Below are 16853 nucleotides of genomic sequence, written 5' to 3'. Positions count from 1 at the left end.
GGTTGCAGCCCACTGGGAGCAGAGAGCTTATTTAAGATGACACTTAGTCTATGAAGGTGCTGTACGGAATACCGTGCCAATTACTGTAAAAGGTCAGTAAACATGGCGTCAGTGTAAATATCCAGCCCCCAGGCAGTAGTGAGAGATTCAAAGTAGCAACTTCCGAGATGTTTGGCGTACTTATAACCCCACCCCCCCGCGCCTTTTTTTTTTTTTACGGGATCTCGACTGCGCACACACTTATGCAAATGAGACGCTCCTCAAAGACCGCGCTTTCCGACCCCAGAACAATTATTAGACTCGGCTATATGTTTTCAAATAAAATGAATTAACACCATGATCTTCACTGGTTAGAGATTGAACAGCAAGCCCAGATTTGAGTAAAGTCTGTCCGCGCGTCTTTACCCAACCGAGTTCGAACGTATATATTTACCTCTCCGGCCGCCTTGTACTACTGTAGAGTTGTCGGTAGAATTGTCGTCGTCGTAGATCTCGCCAAACTGGGGGCGTCGAAGTCAGAAGTTCCACCGCTCAAAGAGGCATGAGAGGTCTCGGCAGCCATGTGCATTCTGAACCGCCGATTTTCCGTTTTTCTGTGCATGAGCACATATCTTGCTCAAGGTGGCGTTTGCACCTTAAAGGCATAGCGCGCGTCGTTCCACAGGTTCCACAGTCCCCCTTTTGTCACAGAACGCACATCGACGAATCAGTCCAATAAAACGTATCCAGAAATCGTCCTGCCTTTACAGCTAGGCCTAGGCCTTCCCTTGGCAAAGCGGTGTGTGTTTGTCGATTAACTCTATGGGTCTATGGTTTGGTCGTTTGGTGTGGTTGGTGTGGTGATTAAATAGATAACTGCCACATATCTGGCAAATAGTGTAGATCATGAACGTAAATGTACATACCCCTGAAATTAAGTGGTACTATGCGCCACCTGCATTTTGTATTTTGTGAAAACTACCTTGCAACAGTAGCCCTTAAGCCACAGAATCCTTGGCCTACATCGTTTTAATTCACTCGTTTTCATTCTCGGGATAAAAATTCAAACGCTGAAGAGCGTGAAAGACTGTCTGTTGAACATGCATGGGTACATGAGCGCAGCCGCGGTATCGAAGTTGAAACGGACGTTCAGGGCACACGATTAATTCCCGGGTCGCTCGAAATTGAATTTGGCTTTCCTGCAGTAACGCACTTGCACAATTGAACCGCTGAACGATTATGTTCTAATTGCCATAGTTTTTTTCTTCAAGGACCATATATAGTTATTTGATACTGCCCATGGTAAATTGCATGGTCTAATTGTTTAAAGAACTTAATTCCCAGTTGATATATCTGGCTGGCTTATAGAAATTTCTTGCAAAAAGGGTCTTGGGTTCGCGCTGCAAGCTTTCATGCTCTTCCAGCATTAACACACGCTCGACCCCATGACTATAGAGCACTGCACCTGATTTTCCGGTCCGGGCCCGGCCCCACCGTTTAAAGGCCGAGCCCAGCCCGGGCCCATAACTCCAAGCCCGGGACTGGCCCTGGCCCATGCACACATGAACCAGGCGCGTACCTGGCCCGCGTTTCCACCCGCCCCAGGCCCGACAAAGTCTGCATGCGCAGACGCCTTAAAAATGTACTGCTTACCGCCAGTACATAGAAATAAGCCAAGATGAGACAAAAAAAAAAGAAACTTACAGTAATAATATTCTCAACAGAGAATTAAGGGCAGTAGTATCTGTATAAGCAAAGGTTTCGTCAAGAGAGTTTTGGGAAGACATTTTACTCCTTTGTCTACAATACGCTTTCTTTTATTCGGCGTCAAATAAATCACTGGACCAAATTCAGCGGCAGGTTTCCTTCATTTCCGAAAGAAGCTGTATACACAGAAAGCCCCGGCCCGCGGCCCGTTCCCGTGCAGTGTTCTACCGACCCCCTGCCCCAATCCCGATCACGTATATAACACAAGCAAATATACGGGACGTCCTGTCAGACACGTATGGCGAGCTTAGTACGGATCACACATATGCTTTTTCATATATGTACTACAATCAGCTGAATACGGCAGAGACGATGTCTTGCGATGTGTTTGCTAACACGTTGAAATGGCCACAGAGCGTAGCGTGGCGGAACGTCCGTGGCCACGATGGCCACGATGCCGATCTTCTCTGTCTCTTACTCAAGTGATTAAGGAGGGACTCACGTATGCCGCTTTCAGGATTAGATCATACCTCCTAAACCTCCTGCGTCCCTTTTGTTTTCCTGAATACATTCGAGGGGTGCACATACATCATGACTGATGTTTTGTGGTCGTGTGCGCCTCTCAGCTAGCAGTTCTAGTGAAATGATGCCGAGACAGCGAGAAAGCCGAATTGTTATCCTTTCGAACAATCGTCCTCATAACGCTGCGGTCGAGTTCTTCGTTAACTTCCGGGCAAAAGGAGCAACATGCAGTACGACTTGTCTGACGACGGCGACCGCTAATTGACAAAAAAATAAAAATGAAATAAGAATGGAGTTGATAATGAAATTGCTACGCCTTTGTATATGAAGCTGTACACATTATGGTGCGTTACAAAACCTAAGCAGACACAAAAGCAGATGCAGAAGGAGCTGTGTAAGAACATTGTGTGTGTCAATGTCAAGCGAGACAAAAATGTGTCGTGTAGGCCTATAAAATTTGAAAAATAAATATATAAAAAAAAGTTGCTTGTATTACGGCCTCCGAGATCACCAAACGCGCGGTCGGAGGCCATGCTTGTATACATGGTAAAAAGATGTCATAAGTGAAAAAAAAAAATAAATGAGGAAAAAGGTTGTTAAAATAAAATAACAAGGGCTAGAATTGGGCTAAATGGTGTGAGTTACTACTAAAAGAAGAGACAGAAACATTATTTACTCTTTATAGGTGGCGGGTGCGACACACGTGCGATTAGGCCATTTTGGGATCCATTGGTGACATGTGACGCCTTGTTCAAGTTCGCGCTTTTCCAATTTCCCGATGAGTCTTTTGCTGTAGAGTATGTTAATGTAATTCAGGGGCACGACGCAGTCGTCAAACGTAACTCAAAAACCTTGCCGACGTTCAGCGGCCCTTCACAGAAGGTCAATCGGATAAACGTTGCCTGGCCCGTGGGGATAAAAAACGGCGGGCAACTGGCTCATCAAAGCTGCTCGTCGCGCAAGCTGTCAAGTTCAGCCGTAAGTATACAGACTGTTATTGTATTTTTTGCAGATGTAGAACTGGCGCCCTTGCATTGAGCCAGATAGCGCTGTTATTTCGCTGTGGCGGCATGCATGCATGTTTATCAAGAAGGAGGAATAGACTTCACGTATCTCCTCCACCCGCGTCTGGCGCTTCGCCTCTGATTCTGGCTGGTGCGCGTTGTTCTTCGGTCAGGTTGATCGCGCCCAGCTGGGTCTCAGGGTCAGAGCTGTGCAGGGTCTCCCAGGTTCTTTGGTTATTTATATTTACGGCCCTCCTGGGGGAGAAGGGGCATGCACGTAGTACTCAACATGTCGACAGTGCAGTAATTTTTTTCCCCCCAACGTTGGTATTAAGGGAGAAAAAAATACGATGTCACGCCACAGAAAGACTTTTGGCACATATCGCAGTGTCCGGATTTTGCAGTGACGTAAACAAGTGGAGCCATGGTTAAAATACTTTGTGCTTGTTTCTGTACTCTGAAGGGACGGAAGAGGAAAGTTTCGTCAATAACTGGTCCTAGATACCAAAAACCGGCGTTATTGGGTTTTTCAGATGCCGCAATTTTTTTACCGGCGAATGCTTATCAATGTTTTTTGGTCAGAACCGGAAAGTACATTGCCTGCTTGTGCCGTCTGTTTTTTTTTAACGATATTTACTGCCTAAGGGCATCAGTAGGGTATGAGATGAAGAATGAAGAAATGATTAAATTAATGGAAAAAGGTTGGGTGATTTTATGAAGTCAAGGAGTGAGCAATGATGTCCCTCCGTCCAGGTGATATACGAGGCAGGATTGTTTGCTGGTAGGCTAGCTATCGCCAATTGCCGGATTCGTATCAATTTCAGTGCTGGGCAGTCCCGCAGCAAGTGGTGAATGTCGGCTTCAACATTTTTGTTCTTGCATATCGGACACCGTGGTTGGGGATATAAGTGTCCCCGCCCAGGGTGTTCGATACCTAAAAACAAATATGAACGTAGTCATTGCTTTTCAGAGCAAGAGCTCAATTTTGAACTGTGCCATTTGTATGTTAAGGCAAGTGATGTCATTCACAAGCCATATATAGAGTGAAGCATAGACGGGTATGAGAATGTCTGCTAATAGGTTTTCTTCTTCCTAGCTGTGCGCAGCAATCTGGAAATATTACTGAATGCAATGTTTGAGGAAGAGGAGGGATATGGTGATGCCCATCGACTGAAGACCAGCAAGGTTTCTGTCTTCTGTACCTTCCATTCGTGTGTTATAGGCCATAATGAGAAAATGTGCTTTTTAGATTTCTGTAAAAATGTATTGTTTTCCTTCTTTGACAACAGCATAAAATGCTTACGTTTGCAATCTAATCCCTGAGACAGAGTCAGAAATTAAATAGATCTGCAGGCCATTAAGGTATGTTTTAAGATCATCATGTAGCAACTTCCTTATTCGAGTTAGCAGTGTGCTGCAGAAGCCTGTTTGAGCCAGAAATCCTGTACAGGGTGGTCGCGAACCCCATGTGTATCGGCCAGCTCCACAGCATCTTGGAGCTGGTAGATTGTCAAATTATTCAGCAGAAAGCTTTTTATGTTATTCAGTAAGTCTGGCACACCAATTTCAGCGAGTTTAACATGCAGTACATTGGCAAAATAAATTATTTTTCTGAGCCTTAATGGGCAGCTTGGTGGCATCACCTGTTGCCTTAGTGTTGATGCTAAGCTTTCACTATTCTCTTAAGTACCACAGCTTGCTATTGAAAATAATGTTCAAATTGCATTCTTCATTATACCATTAGTCTCTTACATTCCTCCAGGCCTCTTATTGATGAATGACTGCTGCTTGTTAAAAGCTAGGAATCAGTTCTAAATTGTTTGTGTTTAAGCAGTTAAACCTCATTTTTGAAAAAAAAATTATGGTGTTTCTTTTTTGTATAATAGAAGCCAGGAAAACGAAAGGGGGAGACAGCATCTTAGGCTGGAATTAGATCAAAAGGTAAGCAACTACATGTTTTTGGCTATGTTGAAGTAGTTAGAAGACTTATCTATGCATAACTCATATTGAATAAAAAATTGTCATTGGCAATTTAAATACACTTTTGCAATATTATGATCCTCCACATAAATAAGAGTTAAAATCAGTCAAAAATTTTTCATATTGTGTCTACAGGAGAAAGGAATGGCTTGTTTGCAATTTTAATGGCCTGGGAATGCAGCATCATATTATGCATGTAGTGATCACACAGCCTCAGCTCTCTGTGTCAATTTCTACAGGTCATGTTACAGCTAATGATTACTTTTGTAAATGGGGAAGGATTTTCATGGTACAATTGAGTGTCACAATTAAAGGCCTGTGATCAATCATTACATGGCACTCTCTGGCACATTAAATGATTGGCATGGTGCATGTGCAGAATTAGACATATGATGAGGATTGTTTTTCAATGCCTGTCCCAGTCCTATCTGCCATCACTGCAAATTTGTGACTGCCTGCAACCCAGTATTGATTTGAAAGCTCTGGCTTGACTTAGAAAGGGGTCCATTCACAGCTGGTTCATTTATTGCTATGTCTTAAAGCCGGCTAACCATTGGAGGGCCTGTCTAAGAGTGCACTGTCTTAGCTCAGCGAAACTAACAATAAACGAACACGCAGCGCAGTGCTAATACAGTGGAACCCCACTATAGTAAACTCTGATATAGTAAAATGAAACTGAAGTCCCAGTTCCTCTTCCATAAGTGACATCTTTTGCCTAAATGGTAAAAACATTTTTGGTAACAATCAGTTGTCATAAAGTGCACCTGGCCACGGGGATGTACTTCCCTTCAAATTACATCACTGCACACGCACTACTTAGAATCGAAGGGCAGATATAAAAAAAAAAACGCAAAACTGCTTTTTTAATGGCTTTACCATCAGGCTCACCAACACTAAGGAGCCAACTTTACATAAGCCTTAGAACCGTGAAGGAAAGAATGCAGTGCATAGGATAAAAAAGTAAAGTTGGCTATGAATATGGAAGGGAGGTGGTGCAGTTCACTCAGAAGTAAAAGAGCGGAAAAGCATAGCAAGAAGTAGGGAAAGAAAGAAATTTCCGAGCTGCAGGGCGAAACACAAGGGAGTGAAGGCAAGAAATGTAGGCGCGGCATGTTCAGTTTTGCTGTGCTTGACTGTCACATACATTTCTCATCTATTGCCTTTTAAATGCCCTAAACAGTGGAATGCAATGCCGTGTACATTCAAGGCTTTGGTTTTCACATGAAATCACTCAGTTGAACAATAATAGAGTAGAACGTTGAGCTAGTTGGTGTAACATCTTGGAAGGAGGCAGCAGAGCAGGGGAACAAAACCGAAGAAGCGCACACAGACACAAGGACAACGCTGCACTGACAACTATATTGATCTGAACCCACGCATCTTTTCTCCCTTCACTTTACCTCTGCAGCTAACTTATTCCTTATCTTTAACATCCTGCCAACAAGCGTAATCTAATTCCTTTTTCAACAGTACCACTGAAGGCGTGGTAACACACTGGTCTTCCGAGCTCCTGATTGCACGTGCTTCGAAAATTTCCCTTGTTATCCTGTCCTTATTCCTTCTCAAAACCTTCACATTGTGAAGGCCAGCTGGACATTTTTGGTCTTTGCAAATACAAATAAAGCAGCCTCTGCAGTGCACTGCGAGGTTGGTGTCTGACTTCTCCGATATTGCTGCAGCGTGCTCTCTAATTTTGTCATTAATGAATCTTCCTGTTTGTCCAATGTACTGCTTGATGTAGGTTTTTTTTTAGCGCAAACAAAGACAAAGACAAGAAAGGCGAGACGTTTGCGCTAAAAAAAAAAAAAAACCTACATCAAGATGAACTACCAACTCGCCCAGCAGGAAGTTTTAATCAATGTATTGCTTCCCACAATGTAAGGGAATCTGGTAGACAATCCCCTGGATACAATCGGAGTACCTTGTCCGGTGCGCAGTTTGGCATCTAGACTTATACCCCTGTTACACGGGCGTTTTCAACGGCAGTTCAGTTGGCGGTCAGTTGAACTGAACGGCAGTTAGCGATGTTACACGGCAGCGCCAACTGCAGTTGAAATCTCAACTGAGGTCGGCGGTCCCAGTTGAACCAGTCAACTGACAAGGTGGCTGTCAGCGGACGCGTCGCATCGACCGAGTCGGCGGCATTTCCAACCGCTGTGCGTTCTAAAATCACATGAAAGATTGCTGCCTTAGCTAACGCAAGCCCCAGCCTGCAACTTTAAATACTCAAACGAGTGTCAAAACACAAGCGCGCGAAGCGGCACCAAAAAACGACGATTAAGCAGCGAAGCCAGACGCACCTCAAATGGATTGACTTGGCTTTGTGTCGAGTTCATTTGTTCCATACTGGAAAAAGAAAACGCGTGCAAAATGTGCAATTTAATAATATAAAGTGTGCAAATGTTGTACAAAGTAATTTATATATGAAAAATAAAGCACTTTTTTAGTAAGAATTGCTTGCATGTGGAGGATCACGTGATTCTGGGGGTGAACTGAGGTTCGCGATATGTTCCGTGTAACTACAGTCGACTGCCGTTCAGTTCAACGTCAGTTGAAACGCTGAACTGTGATTTAACTGAACGGCAGTTGAAATTGCCGGTGTAACACGGGTATTCACTCGAGCAAACTTGCCTTTGGCTCTGTTTTATGTCGCAGGACACAATCCGGTTGCCATGTCTGTGTCCAATCTTCATCAAATTATGGGTAAATCCATGAGTATATGGTACCACTGACCACTTATTTCTTTGTTTAAAGAAATAATGTAAAGGGCATCCTCGGAAAGAGGAGCCGTCCAAGTTTACTTTGCGTGCGCCTTTACTGCTGATTCTGATCACATGTCGGTGGCAGCACTTTGCAAAGTGTGGAGGCCGCGTGCTCCTGTGTTCTCTCTTATATTGATTCTAGCTGTACTATGTCGCATACTTACATGCCAAAGTTATTGGCACGAGCGCAAGACTGCCTGTCTTGTTTGCGTGATAGAAAAAGTAATGCGTTCACATAACCTTTACTGTGTTGAAGAGCTGGAAAGGAGCAGACATTTTCTGCCAGCCAAATAGTCTGTCTCATCATCATTATCATCATCCTTTTCTATCCCTTAAAGGCCCCAAGTGGGGTATTACATTGGGAGGGGGGGGGGGGATCGATAACATATGTATCAGCGGTCAGGAAATGAAAAACGAGAACAGGCACCACAATGCAGTAATACAACAGCAATACAAGAATACCATAAATTGTACCTGAGCACAATTCAAAAACTCCTAAAAAAGACTATGGCAGTATAAGAGCAAAAACAAATGCATCATAGACCACAATCACATAAACTCGAAAGAATAAAAATTGCACAGAAAGGAAACCATTGTAGTTGTTCGTTTAGATTGGCAGCAAGTATAGTCGTAAATTTAAATGTCATGCTTGGAGGCTATTGATTCGGATAATTTATTCCATGCTGCAATTGGTCTAAGAAAAATGGACCTTTTGAAAGCATCAGTGTGACCATGAAGACGCTGAACGCTCATTGAATTATAATGGCAAGGAGAAGTGCCTAGTGGCAACTCTAAGAGCAAGTTTGGTCAATGAGGACAAAGTTGTGCAATTTTCCATCGGAATTTCCAGTGGGTGAAGGTCAAGGGAGGCTTTGATACCAGTTATGTAATCCAAATAATGTGCGCTAAAATGTTATTATCTGAGCACTGTTGCGATACAGTGCTTGTCGTTCAGACTTAGCACTGTATGCGACTACTTTTTTAGAGTACAGACATTTTCGTTGAATTGGGAACCAGAAATCTTGCATCTAGAAAGAAAAGTGCAAATTTTCTTGGGCTCACTCATTCAGAATGCACCTTGAATATTTTAATCTGAGTGCTCGCTTTGTCTGTTTCATCTGAGGCAGTTGAGACCACTGCGCATTATTTTGAGCAAGTGAGTCCATTTAACCGAGCAGCTGGCGGGTGTGTATGTAGGCACACCTTCTTCCTGTAGGTATTGCTTTATGGACACTGCCTCCTTGCATTCCAATCTTATAGTTGGTGCTGTGCAGTGGTAGCTCAATCGGCGTTGGTTGTACAATACATAGCTGCCTTTTGTGGTGCCACCTCAAGGACGATTTCTAAACTCTGCAAGTGATACCTTTCTGATTATGTCCGCAGACCTTGTGCAGGAGCAAATGAAAAAAAAAGGTTATTTTCTAAGGCCCAGACAAAGGCAAATAAGTTTTACTCAGTAGCATTGTTGGTTGCTGCACGACATAGTGCAGATGATTTCTAGCTGAGTAGCATCTTTGTGTTGCTCTGTGCTGTCGGTAGCTAAATAAGTTTGCGAAATTTAAACTTCACCCATCTGAAGCTCCGATGTGCAGTGTTGCTCATGTTTTCTTTCTGTAATGTTCTGTTGTTTTATAGAGTTGCCAGAACTTGTTGACGTCTTCAATACTTCTGGGATGGCTGGTGCAGCAGCAGGAAATAGTGGAGATACTGGGTGTTTTGGCTGTCCTGTAAGTGTTGATAAATTGTTGCAATGAAAATTAAGTTAACCTGTAGCCCTTTATAAGAGGCACCTATTCTGCATTATTTTTTTATACCCGTTGCTAAGCATGATTCTCTCAGAAAGTACTGTGTGTCAAGTTGGGTAGTGTAAATGCCTCATTGGGGCACTGAAAATTGACCTGACAGAGCTGCACAGTCTAAGCAGCAAGAAATTTAATCGTCCCAGATACACCTTCAGTTTTACTATGAACAGAAGAGTTTAACATCAAGTCTAAACAATGTTTGTTGCGCTGTTGGGACCATGAAGGTGGCACATCTATTAGATCAAAGTAGGGAATTCGCTTGTAGGATGAAAGAGCACTGAACAAGTGTAGAGGGGGAGCCTCAGTTAGCAAGCCGAGCCAACATTTTGACAAGAGGACTTGTCTTTGTCTGGGCAGCACAATTACTGGTGGAGGTTTTAAATACGGTTTTGCTTCCGAAGAAGAAAAGCTAGGGAGGGGGGGGGAGAAAGAAGCAGGGCGAGAAGTTAAAGAATGTTTCCTTGGGTGTGAATTTCTATGAGCATGGAACCAGTGCTTTCATCATCACATGAAAAAAAAAAGAAAAGCAGCAGCAGCAAGAAAATCTAATATGCGAAGTAGACGATTGTCAGCACCTAAAGCAGGTTCTATGCTGACACGTGTTTCTTGAAAGGGGACAGGTAGAACGAAAGGAAGATGGTTTACCCGGTATGAAGAAGTACTGAACAAGGGTAAAAGGGGTACGCCTCAGTTCACAGGTCGAGCCAACGTTTCGACAAGTGGACTTGTTTTCGTCTGGGCGAAGTGATTATCACTGGCAAGGGTTTAAATATGCTTTTGCTTCCGAAGAAGAAAAGTTTAGGAGGGGAAAGTGGGTGAGAAGAAAGTAGGTGAAGGAGTGTGGAGGGGAGGATGGGTGAGAAGGAAGTAGGTCATGCAGTGAAAAAATAAATAAATCTTCAGTATGTATTTCTCAGCCTGGAACCAGGGATCTTGTGGTGGCCTGCAAAAGAAGTAAAAGCAGCATACCAGGAAAAACTACAGTACCGGGTAGAGATTTGTCACCACTTAAGAAGGTTTGGTGCAGATACACCTCACAAAGGGACAGGCTTTGCAAAGGGCCCTGATAAGGAAAATATCTAAGGGGGCCAATTCTTAAAACTTTCTGCAAAGCTGGTGGTGGTAGTGGGGGGGGGTCAGTACAAAGTCGCAGGATAATAACTGCACAGTGAACCACAAATGACATGCAAAAGAAAAAGTTTGAGGACAAACTCAAGCAACAAGTGATAAGGGGGAAATGTGTTTGGAGAAGCATGTACAGGTTATGCTATTGCAGAAGGGAATAGAGTGTATATGCGTTGTGAATAAAGTGTACAATTAACGCTATGTGGGATTGTTTCCCCGAATAGTTATGTTGCATAGGGAATATACTTAAGGGATTCTCTTAAGTGGTGACTAATCATCTACCCGGTATTGTAGTTTTTCCTGGTATGCTGCTTTTACTTCTTTTGCTGGCCACAGGATCCCTGGTTCCAGGCTGAGAAATACATACTGAAGATGTTTTTTTGTTCACTCCATGACCTGCTTTCTTCTCATCTTCTCACCCATCCTCCCCTCCCCACTCCTTCACCTGCTTTATTCTCACCCACTTTCACCTCCACAGCTTTTCTTCTTTGGAAGCAAAAGCGTATTTAAACCCCTGCCACTGATGATCGCTTTGCCCAGACGAAGACAAGTCCACTTGTCGAAACGCTGGCTCGACCTGCAAACTGAGATGTACCCCTTTTACATTTTAGGAAACGTAGCGCAAAGAAGACAAGGACAAATGCAAACGCACCAACTCACCCAATTCAGCATTATTGTACCCCTTTTACCCTTGTTCAGTGCTCCTTCATACATTGAAAGGGACAAGCATTCCAAAGGGACCTGATGAGCAATACAGCTAGCTGCATGGGAACAGCTATCAAGAGGTTTTGGAAAGGGGAGAGAAGGACAAAAAAAATTAAAATAACAACAAATCAGAGTATACTATACCTGCCAAGCATGGAATTATCTGAAACGATTCAAGGGGGAACCAAAGTAAGAAGTAATGAGAAACGAACATTCTTGAAAAAACACTTGGAGCTTTTGCTATTACAGGAGGGGGGCGGGTATACAGAGTATGTACATATGCTAAAAATAAAGTGTACTATTTACACTTTATGGGATTGTTGTCATGACTGGTTGTGGCAGAGAGGAAATATATTTAAGGAATACTAATGCTTCTTTCAAGATATTGTTGCAAGATAACGACAACGAAGTGTTTCCTTCACTTGCCTTTTGGAAGGGACAAGGAGATGACAACAAAGTTGGCCTGGTGCCATGTTGCTGCTCGCGGCTATGCTTGTTGAGGCTGTTGTAAATATACTGTAAATACATAGAGTTTCCACGTAACAATATTTGCTCCTGTTGGTTCCAATCTTCTAAATTTATGGATTAGATATGCCACCCTATATTTTGTGTCCCTTGAAGATTTAAAGCCCAACATGGAGAATAAATAAATAAATTTCAATAACCTTACGGCCCATCTGATTGAAATGCTGGGAAGCTGCTTTTGGGAGGTTTGTGCCTGTGTCTGCCCGATGTTCATTTACCCTTCTGTTCATTGATTGCCCAGTCTCTTTCGGACAAGTTCGGAGCCATAATTGAAAACCTGCTTGAAAAGCCATGTCCTTTGCTGACTGCAAATATCGCTCTGTAGGATAAGCAAATGAATGCGCTTCCTCGACTGCGATGGGCAAGGCACTGATGCGTGGGGTGCAGCACAGATGTCCGCACAGCCTCTCCGCAGCTCCAGTTCCCCCAATTTACTGCATGTAACACACTGCTCCGCTGCAAGTTCACCGTCCTCTGGGGAAGCCATCGCGCAGGGCAAGCCACGAAACTTTCGCTTACCAGTGACGACTTGAAATGTGCCCATGCCACAAAAGTGTAATGCGATGATCAATTACAGTACTGGTACTGGCAGCTGATCAGAGTTATCAAAGCTTATGCTACGCCGCACGTTCAGACTATAAGAATGGTCGACTCTGGCAAAAAAAGAAAAAAAAACAGATCTGCCGCTCCAAGCGGCCTGGAGTAGAAGCTGCAGTGAAGGCATGTCGTGAATGTGGCAGTTAGTCTTACCGCCATATTCACGACTGTGCCTTCACTCTAACTTCTACTCCAAGCGGCCCCCGAGGCCCGTTTTTCGTTTCAGAAAACAACCTCCACTCGAATAACTGCCACAGTGGCAGAGAGAACTTGAATTTTCTCAAGAATCTCTAGTCCGCAGTGCCGCCGCCTTGGCGGCGCTCCTCGACCACTCCACTTGTAAACACTGAGGACATCACATCGTCTGCTCGTTGTGTGGACTTTGTTCTACCGGTATACCAAACTTCACGAAAGTGGATATGACGAGGATGCACCAAACCTTTCTTTAAAGCATTGGCTGAAAGTGACAGCGACCCAGGACATCTGGCACGTTATAGTTTTACAGGTGTGGCCGTAGCCTCTTGCTGCCCGTGCCGAGCTTTTAAAACTGTGATAAGCCGCCGGTACCAGTACTGTAATTGATTATCGCATCATGCGTCTGTGGTGTGGGTACATTTCAAGTCGTTGCCGATGAAGTGAACAACTTTTCGGAGCCTCCTGAGTGCAGAGTTGAGGCGCGCATTTCACGGCTAATGGTGAGCTTGCTTGCCGGTGGACTCGAGCTGTGGGGGAGGCGCACTCCTTCCATAGCTCGCCTTGTCTGATGAACGGCGGCAAACTTGTCGTGGGGGAACAGCATGTCACATGCAGTAAGCTGGGGTGCACCGAAGGCGCGGTGGGGCTGTGCGGACATCTCTGCTGCACCCCACGCATCAATGGCTTGCCTGTCACCTGAGGGTACGTAGTGCGTCTTCGGACGCGCGGCACTGTCGAGGGAGTGCATTGGTGTGCTTATTCTACGGAAGGGTAAGGCATTCTCTTCAAGCACATTTTCAGTTAGTGCTCCGAATTCAGTGTGTATGCGCTGAAACGCACTGTGAAGCAGCATGCAGGTTTTCACCGTTTGCCCCCGAGCCCTCTGAAGGCCAAAGCCATGTTCATAGAAAGTGCCGGCTTTTACATTTTTTTTCAAATGTATTTTGATGTCTGTCAAAGCATGGCAATAAAAAGAAAAGGCAAAGCAGCAAAGGGCGAGAACATCTCACACCAAACAAATAAACTGAAGTATTTACACCATTTCTCAAAGCATATGTGATGTACTGAGTAAACTCTATGTCACCAGCAGCAACTGTTGCCAGGCGCAAAAGCATTTTTGGTCGTTTTTCACAGCCACCCTTTTCATCTAGCCCGCAAAACAAGTTCCACTATGCTCTTAACATCGAACTTGCTTGCGAAGGTTGTTGAAGACTCAACATGAAAAACTAAGCGTGCTACTTTAGCACACAGTTTTCGGGCCAAAAGTATGCCTTAATTTCATCCCCATTCGCCATTTGCGCTGCTTCGAGTAGAGAGAGAACTTGTCAGAGGAAATGCCGAGTTCGATTCATGAATCCTAATTGGCCCTGAAGTGGAGGAGTGGCTGTTTTCTCCACTCCAAGCACTGGTGGTAGAGCGTCGAGTCGAGGCATGTTTACAATATTCCAGGGAGCACATTTCATCGGCCCAATAATGGGGATTGATTGGGGATTACTGGCCCACAAGTGGCCCAATGGTGCCATTGAGCTACCAATAATGTGCAGCCACGCTATACCGTAATCATTATTGGCCCAGTGAACTTCACCCATATCCGTTATTGGTATTCAATCGGCTATGAACGGTCAATAATGCCCATTCATATTGAACAGTTTGCCATTATTGTATACACAATGAGGCAGCCTGGTCATTATTGGCCAACCAGCTGCAATTGTTTGCCAATATCTTCCATACCATGGTATAAGCTGGTAAATATTGTCCGGTCAATAACAACGGCTTCTCAATATTGAATATATCTAGGCATACAGTGGTCAATAATGTCCAACCAACCTTGGCGGCTTCCTAACATTGTAATACCTTGGTTTCTAGTGGTCGATATTGTCTGATGAGCCTTGATAGCTGACCAGCATTGCACATATCATGGCATAGCTTGGCTAATATTGTACGGCTATTATGGTTGCCTCGTCAACATTGAATATATCTTGGCATACATTGGTCAATATTGCCCCACCAGCTTTGGTGGCCTCCTAACATTGTATATATCTTGGATTGTAGCGGTCAATATTGCCTAATGAGGTCTGATGGCTGGCCAGCATTGCACATATAATGGCATAAATAGGTTAATATTGTCCGGCCATTATGGTTGTCTTGTCAGCAATAAATAAATCATGGCATATATTGGTCAATAGTGACCCGCCTGCCATGGCGGCCTGCCAACAATGTATACATATGCATTATATTGTTCAATATTGTTCGATGGACTGTGATGGCTAGCCAACATTGCACCCTAATGGCATAGGTTGGGCAATAATGTTCTGCCAATATGGATGGCTTGTCAACATTGCATATATCTTGACATTGATTGGTCAATTGTCCCATCAGCTTTGATGGCATCCCAACATTGTATATATCATGGTTTCTAGTGGTCGATATTGTCTAACGAGCTTTGATGGCTGGCCACCTTTGCACATTTCAGGCTGCCGCGGCGCTAAAGAAACAGTAGAAGCAGCTCTGACCGACAGAGACATTTCTAATGCTTGCATCTCATTATGACAGTGTGTTGGGGCTAATTTCGTCGCAACTAAATTTTTCGCTGGCCCGGACGTCAGTTTACGTTCAACTGTAGAAGATATTCATACGCCATACGTAATTTGGGCCCCCATATATATAATGTTTATTGGGATTAATGTATAGATTGTCCTAAAATTGTTTGACTGAGCTGACCAGACAAAATGAAAAGAAGTGCCCATCACGGAAAATGTAGAATATATTTTTCTGAATACATTTTTCGTGATTCGCTAATTGTTGTGGATGACCTGCGATTATACTTGACAATTTTGGTAGAGAACTCTTTTATTTACGACTTTAGGCACGATTAATTGTTATGTAAAATTCTGCATATAATATATTCGAGACAATTCCTGCAGACTAGAGGCCCGGATGTCGATCACGCGTAGACGTAGCTAACACAGATAGTGTTCCAAACTTTAGCCAAGTGTTGAAAAAATTCTGACATCCCGTGGAATCTACACTGCAGAAATTAGCGAAGGCGAGATTAATGCTACTGCATACGGTGCATTAAGTATCATTATCGTTATCAACTAAACGCAGCGTCATTACCATTGATTCTGTCATCATTGTCATTATCACTAATTGCAGCGTCATTCTCGGCGCTATCCTCACGGTAGACAATGAGAATTACGTATGGTGCTAGTTTCGCGATCCAGGGTTTAGCGCAGTTGGTTAAAGCGTTAACTAGGCTAGGAATTCGATTCCCGGTGGAGACGATTTGTTTTTCTGATCTTGTCAAATCAGGATGATTGAAAGTGATTGACACATCAATGCACAGATCCGATGCACAGATATATCCATGCACAGATCTCGAACACATCTCGCGCACAACTCTCGCGCACGGGATTTTGTTCCATGGGCCTATTTATACGCATACGAGTACAAGCATACGCGCACGCTCGAGCACACATCTGATCTGACAAGCAAATGTTTAATAGATGCGTGTCCGCGAAAAAAATCCTGCGCAGTCAAGAAACGCAAGGTACTCAAATGCAAAGAACGCAACAGAACGTGTGTGTCGCTTGAACAAACACCAGGGGTTACGTTTGGATAGTAAACGCAGAAACGATCGAATATATCCGGTGAATCCACATCCTGTAAACGTTTGTCCATGATTGGAAACACGCATGCGTAGCATCATTATTTCCGCCTTTTTTTACGTGATGGAAAGAAACCCAACATGTTCAAGCTAAGCAGAGGTGGGAGAGATCGATCGCGCTAGCCAATCAAACACGCACTGCATAATTCGCCATTACCCTAGCTGTTTCCGGCATTCAGCATAAGCACCGACTATACCACGCCTCAGTACTAGCTGTTCTTATAGACAGATATGTTGGGCTGCTTTCAAGGCCTTCGAGTTCTAATATCTACTAAACACAAAT

The 16853-nt window shown here is 43.9% G+C and overlaps 1 long non-coding RNA gene across 1 annotated transcript; it reads left to right on the top strand.

Annotated features, from left to right (window-relative positions):
* The first annotated feature begins 2980 nt into the window (after positions 1 to 2980).
* On the top strand, positions 2981 to 9656 carry LOC146172183 (uncharacterized). Its single transcript, XR_014702445.1, has 4 exons — positions 2981 to 3186; positions 4309 to 4397; positions 5099 to 5153; positions 9590 to 9656. It is a non-coding gene; the product is annotated as an uncharacterized LOC146172183 (long non-coding RNA).
* The last annotated feature ends 7197 nt before the right edge of the window (positions 9657 to 16853 follow it).

This window comes from Amblyomma maculatum, unplaced genomic scaffold, assembly GCF_055883805.1.
Source record: "Amblyomma maculatum isolate TAMU_Amacu unplaced genomic scaffold, ASM5588380v1 scaffold_13, whole genome shotgun sequence".
NCBI lineage: Eukaryota > Metazoa > Arthropoda > Arachnida > Ixodida > Ixodidae > Amblyomma > Amblyomma maculatum.
This window is presented reverse-complemented; position numbering and strand designations above follow the sequence as displayed.